Raw genomic sequence first — 14293 nt, 5'->3', positions numbered from 1 at the left:
TTGCTTAAACGTGAGGCGGTACGCATGGTACGATTTTATGTTGATAAAACGTGAGGTGGTACGCAAGGTACGATTTTATGTTGTTAAAACGTGAGGCGGTACTCAAGGTACGATTTTATGTTGCTAAAACGTGAGGCAGTACGCAAGGTACGATTTTATGTTGTTAAAACGTGATGGAGTACTGAAGGTATGATTTTATGTTGTTAAAACGTGAGGCGGTACGCAAGGTACGATTTTATGTTGATAAAATGTGAGGCGGTACGCAAGGTACGATTTTATGTTGTCAAAACGTGAGGCGGTACTCAAGGTACGATTTTATGTTCTTAAAACGTGAGGCAGTACGCAAGGTACGATTTTATGTTGCTTAAACGTGAGGCGGTACGCAAGGTACGATTTTATGTTGTTTAAACGTGAGGCGGTACTCAAGGTACGATTTTATGTTGCTTAAACGTGAGGCGGTACGCAAGGTACGATTTTATGTTGCTATAATGTGAGGCGGTACGCAAGGTACGATTTTATGTTGTTAAAACGTGAGGGAGTACTGAAGGTATGATTTTATGTTGTTAAAACGGGAGGCGGTACGCAAGGTACAATTTTATGTTGCTTAAACGTGAGGCGGTACGCAAGGTACGATTTTATGTTGATAAAACGTGAGGCGGTACGCCAAGTACGATTTTATGTTGTTAAAACGTGAGGCGGTACGCAAGGTACGATTTTATGTTGATAAAACATGAGGCGGTACTCAAGGTAAGATTTTATGTTGCTAAAACGTGAGGCGGTACGCAAGGTACGATTTTATGTTGATAAAACGTAAGGCGGTACGCCAAGTACGATTTTATGTTGCTAAAACATGAGGCGGTACGCAAGGTACGTTTGTATGTTGCTTAAACGTGAAGCGGTACGCAAGGTACGATTTTATGTTGCTTAAACGTGAGGCGGTACGCAAGGTACGATTTTATGTTGTTAAAACGTGAGGCGGTACGCCAAGTACGATTTTATGTTGTTAAAACGTGAGGGAGTACTGAAGGTATGATTTTATGTTGTTAAAACGTGAGGCGGTACGCAAGGTACGATTTTATGTTGCTTAAACGTGAGGCGGTACGCAAGGTACGATTTTATGTTGTTTAAACGTGAGGCGGTACTCAAGGTACGATTTTATGTTGCTAAAACGTGAGGCAGTACGCAAGGTACGATTTTATGTTGCTTAAACGTGAGGCGGTACGCAAGGTAAGATTTTATGTTGCTAAAACGTGAGGCGGTACGCAAGGTACGATTTTATGTTGCTTAAACGTGAGGCGGTACGCAAGGTACGATTTTATGTTGTTAAAATGTGAGGCGGTACTCAAGGTACGATTTTATGTTGTTAAAACATGAGGCGGTACGCAAGGTACGATTTTTTGTTGATAAAACGTGAGGCGGTACGCAAGGTACGATTTTATGTTGTTATAACGTGAGGTGGTACGCAAGGTACGATTTTATGTTGCTTAAACTTGAGGCGGTACGCAAGGTACGATTTTATGTTGTTAAAACGTGAGGCGGTACGCAAGGTACGATTTTATGTTGTTAAAACGTGAGGCGGTACGCAAGGTACGATTTGATGTTGCTTAAACGTGAGGTGGTACGCAAGGTACGATTTTATGTTGTTAAAACGTGAGGCGGTACTCAAGGTACGATTTTATGTTGCTAAAACGTGAGTCAGTACGCAAGGTACGATTTTATGTTGCTTAAACGTGAGACGGTACGCAAGGTAAGATTTTATGTTGCTAAAACGTGAGGCGGTACGCAAGGTACGATTTAATGTTGCTTAAACGTGAGGCGGTACGCAAGGTAAGATTTTATGTTGCTAAAACGTGAGGCGGTACGCAAGGTACGATTTTATGTTGCTTAAACGTGATGCGGTACGCAAGGTACGATTTTATGTTGTTAAAATGTGAGGCGGTACTCAAGGTACGATTTTATGTTGTTAAAACATGAGGCGGTACGCAAGGTACGATTTTATGTTGATAAAACGTGAGGCGGTACGCAAGGTACGATTTTATGTTGTTAAAACGTGAGGCGGTACTCAAGGTACGATTTTATGTTGCTAAAACGTGAGGCAGTACGCAAGGTACGATTTTATGTTGTTAAAACGTGATGGAGTACTGAAGGTATGATTTTATGTTGTTAAAACGTGAGGCGGTACGCAAGGTACGATTTTATGTTGATAAAATGTGAGGCGGTACGCAAGGTACGATTTTATGTTGTCAAAACGTGAGGCGGTACTCAAGGTACGATTTTATGTTCTTAAAACGTGAGGCAGTACGCAAGGTACGATTTTATGTTGCTTAAACGTGAGGCGGTACGCAAGGTACGATTTTATGTTGTTTAAACGTGAGGCGGTACTCAAGGTACGATTTTATGTTGCTTAAACGTGAGGCGGTACGCAAGGTACGATTTTATGTTGCTATAATGTGAGGCGGTACGCAAGGTACGATTTTATGTTGTTAAAACGTGAGGGAGTACTGAAGGTATGATTTTATGTTGTTAAAACGGGAGGCGGTACGCAAGGTACAATTTTATGTTGCTTAAACGTGAGGCGGTACGCAAGGTACGATTTTATGTTGATAAAACGTGAGGCGGTACGCCAAGTACGATTTTATGTTGTTAAAACGTGAGGCGGTACGCAAGGTACGATTTTATGTTGATAAAACATGAGGCGGTACTCAAGGTAAGATTTTATGTTGCTAAAACGTGAGGCGGTACGCAAGGTACGATTTTATGTTGATAAAACGTAAGGCGGTACGCCAAGTACGATTTTATGTTGCTAAAACATGAGGCGGTACGCAAGGTACGTTTGTATGTTGCTTAAACGTGAAGCGGTACGCAAGGTACGATTTTATGTTGCTTAAACGTGAGGCGGTACGCAAGGTACGATTTTATGTTGTTAAAACGTGAGGCGGTACGCCAAGTACGATTTTATGTTGTTAAAACGTGAGGGAGTACTGAAGGTATGATTTTATGTTGTTAAAACGTGAGGCGGTACGCAAGGTACGATTTTATGTTGCTTAAACGTGAGGCGGTACGCAAGGTACGATTTTATGTTGTTAAAACGTGAGGCGGAACGCAAGGTACGATTTTATGTTGATAAAACGTAAGGCGGTACGCCAAGTACGATTTTATGTTGCTAAAACATGAGGCGGTACGCAAGGTACGTTTGTATGTTGCTTAAACGTGAAGCGGTACGCAAGGTACGATTTTATGTTGCTTAAACGTGAGGCGGTACGCAAGGTACGATTTTATGTTGTTAAAACGTGAGGCGGTACGCCAAGTACGATTTTATGTTGTTAAAACGTGAGGGAGTACTGAAGGTATGATTTTATGTTGTTAAAACGTGAGGCGGTACGCAAGGTACAATTTTATGTTGCTTAAACGTGAGGCGGTACGCAAGGTACGATTTTATGTTGATAAAACGTGAGGCGGTACGCCAAGTACGATTTTATGTTGTTAAAACGTGAGGCGGTACGCAAGGTACGATTTTATGTTGATAAAACATGAGGCGGTACTCAAGGTAAGATTTTATGTTGCTAAAACGTGAGGCGGTACGCCAAGTACGATTTTATGTTGCTTTAACTTGAGGCGGTACGCAAGGTACGATTTTATGTTGTTAAAACGTGAGGCGGTACGCAAGGTACGATTTTATGTTGCTTAAACGTGAGGCGGTACGCAAGGTACGATTTTATGTTGTTAAAACGTGAGGCGGAACGCAAGGTACGATTTTATGTTGATAAAACGTAAGGCGGTACGCCAAGTACGATTTTATGTTGCTAAAACATGAGGCGGTACGCAAGGTACGTTTGTATGTTGCTTAAACGTGAAGCGGTACGCAAGGTACGATTTTATGTTGCTTAAACGTGAGGCGGTACGCAAGGTACGATTTTATGTTGTTAAAACGTGAGGCGGTACGCCAAGTACGATTTTATGTTGTTAAAACGTGAGGGAGTACTGAAGGTATGATTTTATGTTGTTAAAACGTGAGGCGGTACGCAAGGTACAATTTTATGTTGCTTAAACGTGAGGTGGTACGCAAGGTACGATTTTATGTTGATAAAACGTGAGGCGGTACGCCAAGTACGATTTTATGTTGTTAAAACGTGAGGCGGTACGCAAGGTACGATTTTATGTTGATAAAACATGAGGCGGTACTCAAGGTAAGATTTTATGTTGCTAAAACGTGAGGCGGTACGCCAAGTACGATTTTATGTTGCTTTAACTTGAGGCGGTACGCAAGGTACGATTTTATGTTGTTAAAACGTGAGGCGGTACGCAAGGTACGATTTTATGTTGCTTAAACGTGAGGCGGTACGCAAGGTACGATTTTATGTTGTTAAAACGTGAGGCGGAACGCAAGGTACGATTTTATGTTGATAAAACGTAAGGCGGTACGCCAAGTACGATTTTATGTTGCTAAAACATGAGGCGGTACGCAAGGTACGTTTGTATGTTGCTTAAACGTGAAGCGGTACGCAAGGTACGATTTTATGTTGCTTAAACGTGAGGCGGTACGCAAGGTACGATTTTATGTTGTTAAAACGTGAGGCGGTACGCCAAGTACGATTTTATGTTGTTAAAACGTGAGGGAGTACTGAAGGTATGATTTTATGTTGTTAAAACGTGAGGCGGTACGCAAGGTACAATTTTATGTTGCTTAAACGTGAGGCGGTACGCAAGGTACGATTTTATGTTGATAAAACGTGAGGCGGTACGCCAAGTACGATTTTATGTTGTTAAAACGTGAGGCGGTACGCAAGGTACGATTTTATGTTGATAAAACATGAGGCGGTACTCAAGGTAAGATTTTATGTTGCTAAAACGTGAGGCGGTACGCCAAGTACGATTTTATGTTGCTTTAACTTGAGGCGGTACGCAAGGTACGATTTTATGTTGTTAAAACGTGAGGCGGTACGCAAGGTACGATTTTATGTTGCTTAAACGTGAAGCGGTACGCAAGGTACGATTTTATGTTGCTTAAACGTGAGGCGGTACGCAAGGTACGATTTTATGTTGTTAAAACGTGAGGCGGTACGCCAAGTACGATTTTATGTTGTTAAAACGTGAGGGAGTACTGAAGGTATGATTTTATGTTGTTAAAACGTGAGGCGGTACGCAAGGTACAATTTTATGTTGCTTAAACGTGAGGCGGTACGCTAGGTACGATTTTATGTTGATAAAACGTGAGGCGGTACGCCAAGTACGATTTTATGTTGTTAAAACGTGAGGCGGTACGCAAGGTACGATTTTATGTTGATAAAACATGAGGCGGTACTCAAGGTAAGATTTTATGTTGCTAAAACGTGAGGCGGTACGCCAAGTACGATTTTATGTTGCTTTAACTTGAGGCGGTACGCAAGGTACGATTTTATGTTGTTAAAACGTGAGGCGGAACGCAAGATACGATTTTATGTTGATAAAACGTAAGGCGGTACGCCAAGTACGATTTTATGTTGCTAAAACATGAGGCGGTACGCAAGGTACGTTTGTATGTTGCTTAAACGTGAAGCGGTACGCAAGGTACGATTTTATGTTGCTTAAACGTGAGGCGGTACGCAAGGTACGATTTTATGTTGTTAAAACGTGAGGTGGTACGCCAAGTACGATTTTATGTTGCTTAAACATGAGGCGGTACTGAAGGTATGATTTTATGTTGTTAAAACGTGAGGCGGTACTCAAGGTACGATTTTATGTTGCTAAAACGTGAGGCAGTTCGCAAGGTACGATTTTATGTTGCTTAAACGTGAGGCGGTACGCAAGGTAAGATTTTATGTTGCTAAAACGTGAGGCGGTACGCAAGGTACGATTTTATGTTGCTTAAACGTGAGGCGGTACGCAAGGTACGATTTTATGTTGTTATAACGTGAGGCGGTACGCAAGGTACGATTATATGTTGCTTAAACGTGAGGCGGTACGCATGGTACGATTTTATGTTGATAAAACGTGAGGTGGTACGCAAGGTACGATTTTATGTTGTTAAAACGTGAGGCGGTACTCAAGGTACGATTTTATGTTGCTAAAACGTGAGGCAGTACGCAAGGTACGATTTTATGTTGTTAAAACGTGATGGAGTACTGAAGGTATGATTTTATGTTGTTAAAACGTGAGGCGGTACGCAAGGTACGATTTTATGTTGATAAAATGTGAGGCGGTACGCAAGGTACGATTTTATGTTGTCAAAACGTGAGGCGATACTCAAGGTACGATTTTATGTTCTTAAAACGTGAGGCAGTACGCAAGGTACGATTTTATGTTGCTTAAACGTGAGGCGGTACGCAAGGTACGATTTTATGTTGTTTAAACGTGAGGCGGTACTCAAGGTACGATTTTATGTTGCTTAAACGTGAGGCGGTACGCAAGGTACGATTTTATGTTGCTATAATGTGAGGCGGTACGCAAGGTACGATTTTATGTTGTTAAAACGTGAGGGAGTACTGAAGGTATGATTTTATGTTGTTAAAACGGGAGGCGGTACGCAAGGTACAATTTTATGTTGCTTAAACGTGAGGCGGTACGCAAGGTACGATTTTATGTTGATAAAACGTGAGGCGGTACGCCAAGTACGATTTTATGTTGTTAAAACGTGAGGCGGTACGCAAGGTACGATTTTATGTTGATAAAACATGAGGCGGTACTCAAGGTAAGATTTTATGTTGCTAAAACGTGAGGCGGTACGCAAGGTACGATTTTATGTTGATAAAACGTAAGGCGGTACGCCAAGTACGATTTTATGTTGCTAAAACATGAGGCGGTACGCAAGGTACGTTTGTATGTTGCTTAAACGTGAAGCGGTACGCAAGGTACGATTTTATGTTGCTTAAACGTGAGGCGGTACGCAAGGTACGATTTTATGTTGTTAAAACGTGAGGCGGTACGCCAAGTACGATTTTATGTTGTTAAAACGTGAGGGAGTACTGAAGGTATGATTTTATGTTGTTAAAACGTGAGGCGGTACGCAAGGTACGATTTTATGTTGCTTTAACGTGAGGCGGTACGCAAGGTACGATTTTATGTTGTTTAAACGTGAGGCGGTACTCAAGGTACGATTTTATGTTGCTAAAACGTGAGGCAGTACGCAAGGTACGATTTTATGTTGCTTAAACGTGAGGCGGTACGCAAGGTAAGATTTTATGTTGCTAAAACGTGAGGCGGTACGCAAGGTACGATTTTATGTTGCTTAAACGTGAGGCGGTACGCAAGGTACGATTTTATGTTGTTAAAATGTGAGGCGGTACTCAAGGTACGATTTTATGTTGTTAAAACATGAGGCGGTACGCAAGGTACGATTTTTTGTTGATAAAACGTGAGGCGGTACGCAAGGTACGATTTTATGTTGTTATAACGTGAGGTGGTACGCAAGGTACGATTTTATGTTGCTTAAACTTGAGGCGGTACGCAAGGTACGATTTTATGTTGTTAAAACGTGAGGCGGTACGCAAGGTACGATTTAATGTGGATAAATCGTGAGGCGGTACGCCAAGTACGATTTTGTGTTGCTAAAACATGAGGCGGTACTCAAGGTATGATTTTATGTTGTTAAAACGTGAGGCGGTACGCAAGGTACGATTTTATGTTGCTTAAACGTGAGGCGGTACGCAAGGTACGATTTTATGTTGTTAAAACGTGAGGCGGTACTCAAGGTACGATTTTATGTTGTTAAAACGTGAGGCGGTACGCAAGGTACGATTTTATGTTGCTTAAACGTGAGGTGGTACGCAAGGTACGATTTTATGTTGTTAAAACGTGAGGCGGTACTCAAGGTACGATTTTATGTTGCTAAAACGTGAGTCAGTACGCAAGGTACGATTTTATGTTGCTTAAACGTGAGACGGTACGCAAGGTAAGATTTTATGTTGCTAAAACGTGAGGCGGTACGCAAGGTACGATTTAATGTTGCTTAAACGTGAGGCGGTACGCAAGGTAAGATTTTATGTTGCTAAAACGTGAGGCGGTACGCAAGGTACGATTTTATGTTGCTTAAACGTGATGCGGTACGCAAGGTACGATTTTATGTTGTTAAAATGTGAGGCGGTACTCAAGGTACGATTTTATGTTGTTAAAACATGAGGCGGTACGCAAGGTACGATTTTATGTTGATAAAACGTGAGGCGGTACGCAAGGTACGATTTTATGTTGTTAAAACGTGAGGCGGTACTCAAGGTACGATTTTATGTTGCTAAAACGTGAGGCAGTACGCAAGGTACGATTTTATGTTGTTAAAACGTGATGGAGTACTGAAGGTATGATTTTATGTTGTTAAAACGTGAGGCGGTACGCAAGGTACGATTTTATGTTGATAAAATGTGAGGCGGTACGCAAGGTACGATTTTATGTTGTCAAAACGTGAGGCGGTACTCAAGGTACGATTTTATGTTCTTAAAACGTGAGGCAGTACGCAAGGTACGATTTTATGTTGCTTAAACGTGAGGCGGTACTCAAGGTACGATTTTATGTTGTTAAAACGTGAGGCGGTACGCAAGGTACGATTTTATGTTGCTTAAACGTGAGGTGGTACGCAAGGTACGATTTTATGTTGTTAAAACGTGAGGCGGTACTCAAGGTACGATTTTATGTTGCTAAAACGTGAGTCAGTACGCAAGGTACGATTTTATGTTGCTTAAACGTGAGACGGTACGCAAGGTAAGATTTTATGTTGCTAAAACGTGAGGCGGTACGCAAGGTACGATTTAATGTTGCTTAAACGTGAGGCGGTACGCAAGGTAAGATTTTATGTTGCTAAAACGTGAGGCGGTACGCAAGGTACGATTTTATGTTGCTTAAACGTGATGCGGTACGCAAGGTACGATTTTATGTTGTTAAAATGTGAGGCGGTACTCAAGGTACGATTTTATGTTGTTAAAACATGAGGCGGTACGCAAGGTACGATTTTATGTTGATAAAACGTGAGGCGGTACGCAAGGTACGATTTTATGTTGTTAAAACGTGAGGCGGTACTCAAGGTACGATTTTATGTTGCTAAAACGTGAGGCAGTACGCAAGGTACGATTTTATGTTGTTAAAACGTGATGGAGTACTGAAGGTATGATTTTATGTTGTTAAAACGTGAGGCGGTACGCAAGGTACGATTTTATGTTGATAAAATGTGAGGCGGTACGCAAGGTACGATTTTATGTTGTCAAAACGTGAGGCGGTACTCAAGGTACGATTTTATGTTCTTAAAACGTGAGGCAGTACGCAAGGTACGATTTTATGTTGCTTAAACGTGAGGCGGTACGCAAGGTACGATTTTATGTTGTTTAAACGTGAGGCGGTACTCAAGGTACGATTTTATGTTGCTTAAACGTGAGGCGGTACGCAAGGTACGATTTTATGTTGCTATAATGTGAGGCGGTACGCAAGGTACGATTTTATGTTGTTAAAACGTGAGGGAGTACTGAAGGTATGATTTTATGTTGTTAAAACGGGAGGCGGTACGCAAGGTACAATTTTATGTTGCTTAAACGTGAGGCGGTACGCAAGGTACGATTTTATGTTGATAAAACGTGAGGCGGTACGCCAAGTACGATTTTATGTTGTTAAAACGTGAGGCGGTACGCAAGGTACGATTTTATGTTGATAAAACATGAGGCGGTACTCAAGGTAAGATTTTATGTTGCTAAAACGTGAGGCGGTACGCAAGGTACGATTTTATGTTGATAAAACGTAAGGCGGTACGCCAAGTACGATTTTATGTTGCTAAAACATGAGGCGGTACGCAAGGTACGTTTGTATGTTGCTTAAACGTGAAGCGGTACGCAAGGTACGATTTTATGTTGCTTAAACGTGAGGCGGTACGCAAGGTACGATTTTATGTTGTTAAAACGTGAGGCGGTACGCCAAGTACGATTTTATGTTGTTAAAACGTGAGGGAGTACTGAAGGTATGATTTTATGTTGTTAAAACGTGAGGCGGTACGCAAGGTACGATTTTATGTTGCTTAAACGTGAGGCGGTACGCAAGGTACGATTTTATGTTGTTAAAACGTGAGGCGGAACGCAAGGTACGATTTTATGTTGATAAAACGTAAGGCGGTACGCCAAGTACGATTTTATGTTGCTAAAACATGAGGCGGTACGCAAGGTACGTTTGTATGTTGCTTAAACGTGAAGCGGTACGCAAGGTACGATTTTATGTTGCTTAAACGTGAGGCGGTACGCAAGGTACGATTTTATGTTGTTAAAACGTGAGGCGGTACGCCAAGTACGATTTTATGTTGTTAAAACGTGAGGGAGTACTGAAGGTATGATTTTATGTTGTTAAAACGTGAGGCGGTACGCAAGGTACAATTTTATGTTGCTTAAACGTGAGGCGGTACGCAAGGTACGATTTTATGTTGATAAAACGTGAGGCGGTACGCCAAGTACGATTTTATGTTGTTAAAACGTGAGGCGGTACGCAAGGTACGATTTTATGTTGATAAAACATGAGGCGGTACTCAAGGTAAGATTTTATGTTGCTAAAACGTGAGGCGGTACGCCAAGTACGATTTTATGTTGCTTTAACTTGAGGCGGTACGCAAGGTACGATTTTATGTTGTTAAAACGTGAGGCGGTACGCAAGGTACGATTTTATGTTGCTTAAACGTGAGGCGGTACGCAAGGTACGATTTTATGTTGTTAAAACGTGAGGCGGAACGCAAGGTACGATTTTATGTTGATAAAACGTAAGGCGGTACGCCAAGTACGATTTTATGTTGCTAAAACATGAGGCGGTACGCAAGGTACGTTTGTATGTTGCTTAAACGTGAAGCGGTACGCAAGGTACGATTTTATGTTGCTTAAACGTGAGGCGGTACGCAAGGTACGATTTTATGTTGTTAAAACGTGAGGCGGTACGCCAAGTACGATTTTATGTTGTTAAAACGTGAGGGAGTACTGAAGGTATGATTTTATGTTGTTAAAACGTGAGGCGGTACGCAAGGTACAATTTTATGTTGCTTAAACGTGAGGCGGTACGCAAGGCGTAAGCGTAAACTATGGAAGCGGTGGAAGACTTACGGTTCTCTAAGAGATTATCAAGAGTTTTCCTTGTTACGAACTAGAGTAAAACAGCTTCTTACTACATGTCACAATAATTACACGGCTAATATTGAAAAGTCTCTTAAAGAAAATATTAAGTACTTCTGGAAATACACGTCTTCTCTAAAAAATTCTAATTCAGGGTACCCGCGTGTCATGAAGTTCGCGAATTCTAAATCTGACGATCCAAATGTTATAGCTGAGATGTTTTCAAAATATTTTCAGTCAGTTTTCGAGCCAACATCTGCTGCGGCATACAATGTGGATAATATTCTCACAGGCGATCATAATGATAACACGCACATAAATATAAATTGCATTCGTCTTACCAAATCTGATATACGCACTGTCTTGCAAAACATCGATCCTAACAAGGGTCCAGGACCGGACAAAATAGGCCCAGTTTTTCTCAAACAAACCAGTAAAACACTCTGTACCCCTTTGGAGATTATCTTTAATAAATGCTTGAGTTCTGGCTCCTTTCCAAATATATGGAAGCAAGCATACATAACACCTATCTTTAAATCCGGTGAGAGAAATGACGTAGAGAATTACCGCCCCATTTCGATACTTTCGGCCATTCCCAAAGTACTCGAAACTTTAATACACCGTCACATCTATTCCAGTTTAAAACACCTCATCTTAGACCAACAACATGGATTTGTCGCTGGTAGGTCAACCGTATCGAATCTTCTCGTATTTTCCAATTACTTGTTCAATGCACTGGATCACAAACAACAAATAGAAACGATATATACGGACTTTAAAAAGGCATTCGATAAAGTAGATCACTTACTTTTACTACAGAAATTGTCATTTAATGGAATTAAGGGAAATCTACTACGCTGGTTTGCCGCGTATTTAAGCAATCGAGTACAATCAGTTGTCATTAACGGTTACACTTCTACTCAAGTCGTTGTCTCCTCGGGCGTCCCGCAGGGCTCGATCCTCGGGCCCCTGCTTTTTGACTTATTTATTAATGATATTTCACAATGTTTTGAAAAATGTAAATTTTTGCTGTATGCAGACGACCTAAAGTTATACTCTAATGTTATTGATACTAAGGATTTACACCATATTCAGGACGACCTAAATAGATTGGATGATTATTGTAAACGTAATAAATTATTTTTGGCTTACAATAAATGTAAACATATTACTTTCTCTAAAAAAATTAACAAAATTCCAACAGTATTTAATCTGGGAGGTCACCTACTGGACTCGGTTTCCTGTATTCGTGATCTCGGTGTCTACTTCGACGAATGTTTAATACTTGATCAACATATAGACCACATACTCACTAAGTCTTACCGCATGTTGGGCTTTATTACACGCGTTACTAAAACTTTCAAGGATAGAGAAGCTTTTATATGTCTCTACAAAACTCTTGTGCAATCTCAATTAGAGTATGCATGTCCCATCTGGAATCCGTTTTACGATATTTATATAAATAAAATTGAGATGGTTCAAAAGAAATTTCTACGCATTTTAAATTTCCGCCTAAGTGGCGGTCGGCAACATTACGAGGATCTTTTGCGTCGTTACAATCTTCTTTCGTTAAGTCGGCGCCGAAACTTAATCGATTCTCTCACGTTAAGAAAAATATGCGTAGGAGAAATAGCCTGCTCAGAACTTCTTAGTTTAATAAATTATCGCATCCCATCCAGATCAACGCGCTCAAAAGATTTATTCCATATACCGACCGCCAGAACCAATATTGGTCTTCGTGTGCCTCTTCACAGAATGTCTAGTTTTTATAATACTTATATGAATGATCTTGATATGTTTTCTTGTTCCTCTTCGTCTTACAAAACGAATGTAAAAAAACTGCTACTGAACACATAATAATGTTAACGGTATTTACCTCCGTCTTTATGTAACTACTCATGTTAAATATTAATTATTATCATCAACTAGGTATGTTTTCCCTGTCTCTCCTACTGCTGGGTGTTGGCAAAAATAATATATGTTCACAGTGAAAACACCATAAGGAGACATTTTCATGTATCTTTAGTTAGTAAGATCTGTTTTGTTTTATATATCTCTGTCTTTGTCTCTGTATGTTTTCCAATAAAGAAAATAAATTATGTTGATAAAACGTGAGGCGGTACGCCAAGTACGATTTTATGTTGTTAAAACGTGAGGCGGTACGCAAGGTACGATTTTATGTTGATAAAACATGAGGCGGTACTCAAGGTAAGATTTTATGTTGCTAAAACGTGAGGCGGTACGCCAAGTACGATTTTATGTTGCTTTAACTTGAGGCGGTACGCAAGGTACGATTTTATGTTGTTAAAACGTGAGGCGGTACGCAAGGTACGATTTTATGTTGCTTAAACGTGAGGCGGTACGCAAGGTACGATTTTATGTTGTTAAAACGTGAGGCGGAACGCAAGGTACGATTTTATGTTGATAAAACGTAAGGCGGTACGCCAAGTACGATTTTATGTTGCTAAAACATGAGGCGGTACGCAAGGTACGTTTGTATGTTGCTTAAACGTGAAGCGGTACGCAAGGTACGATTTTATGTTGCTTAAACGTGAGGCGGTACGCAAGGTACGATTTTATGTTGTTAAAACGTGAGGCGGTACGCCAAGTACGATTTTATGTTGTTAAAACGTGAGGGAGTACTGAAGGTATGATTTTATGTTGTTAAAACGTGAGGCGGTACGCAAGGTACAATTTTATGTTGCTTAAACGTGAGGCGGTACGCAAGGTACGATTTTATGTTGATAAAACGTGAGGCGGTACGCCAAGTACGATTTTATGTTGTTAAAACGTGAGGCGGTACGCAAGGTACGATTTTATGTTGATAAAACATGAGGCGGTACTCAAGGTAAGATTTTATGTTGCTAAAACGTGAGGCGGTACGCCAAGTACGATTTTATGTTGCTTTAACTTGAGGCGGTACGCAAGGTACGATTTTATGTTGTTAAAACGTGAGGCGGTACGCAAGGTACGATTTTATGTTGCTTAAACGTGAAGCGGTACGCAAGGTACGATTTTATGTTGCTTAAACGTGAGGCGGTACGCAAGGTACGATTTTATGTTGTTAAAACGTGAGGCGGTACGCCAAGTACGATTTTATGTTGTTAAAACGTGAGGGAGTACTGAAGGTATGATTTTATGTTGTTAAAACGTGAGGCGGTACGCAAGGTACAATTTTATGTTGCTTAAACGTGAGGCGGTACGCAAGGTACGATTTTATGTTGATAAAACGTGAGGCGGTACGCCAAGTACGATTTTAT

The sequence above is a fragment of the Colias philodice genome, chromosome 21 (genome assembly GCF_061535455.1).
Source record: "Colias philodice isolate Cphi_HAF_F1 chromosome 21, ilColPhil1 Martin Lab GWU primary, whole genome shotgun sequence".
Classification (NCBI taxonomy): domain Eukaryota; kingdom Metazoa; phylum Arthropoda; class Insecta; order Lepidoptera; family Pieridae; genus Colias; species Colias philodice.
The sequence above is the reverse complement of the archived record's forward strand: the minus strand, read 5'-3'. Positions refer to the sequence as shown.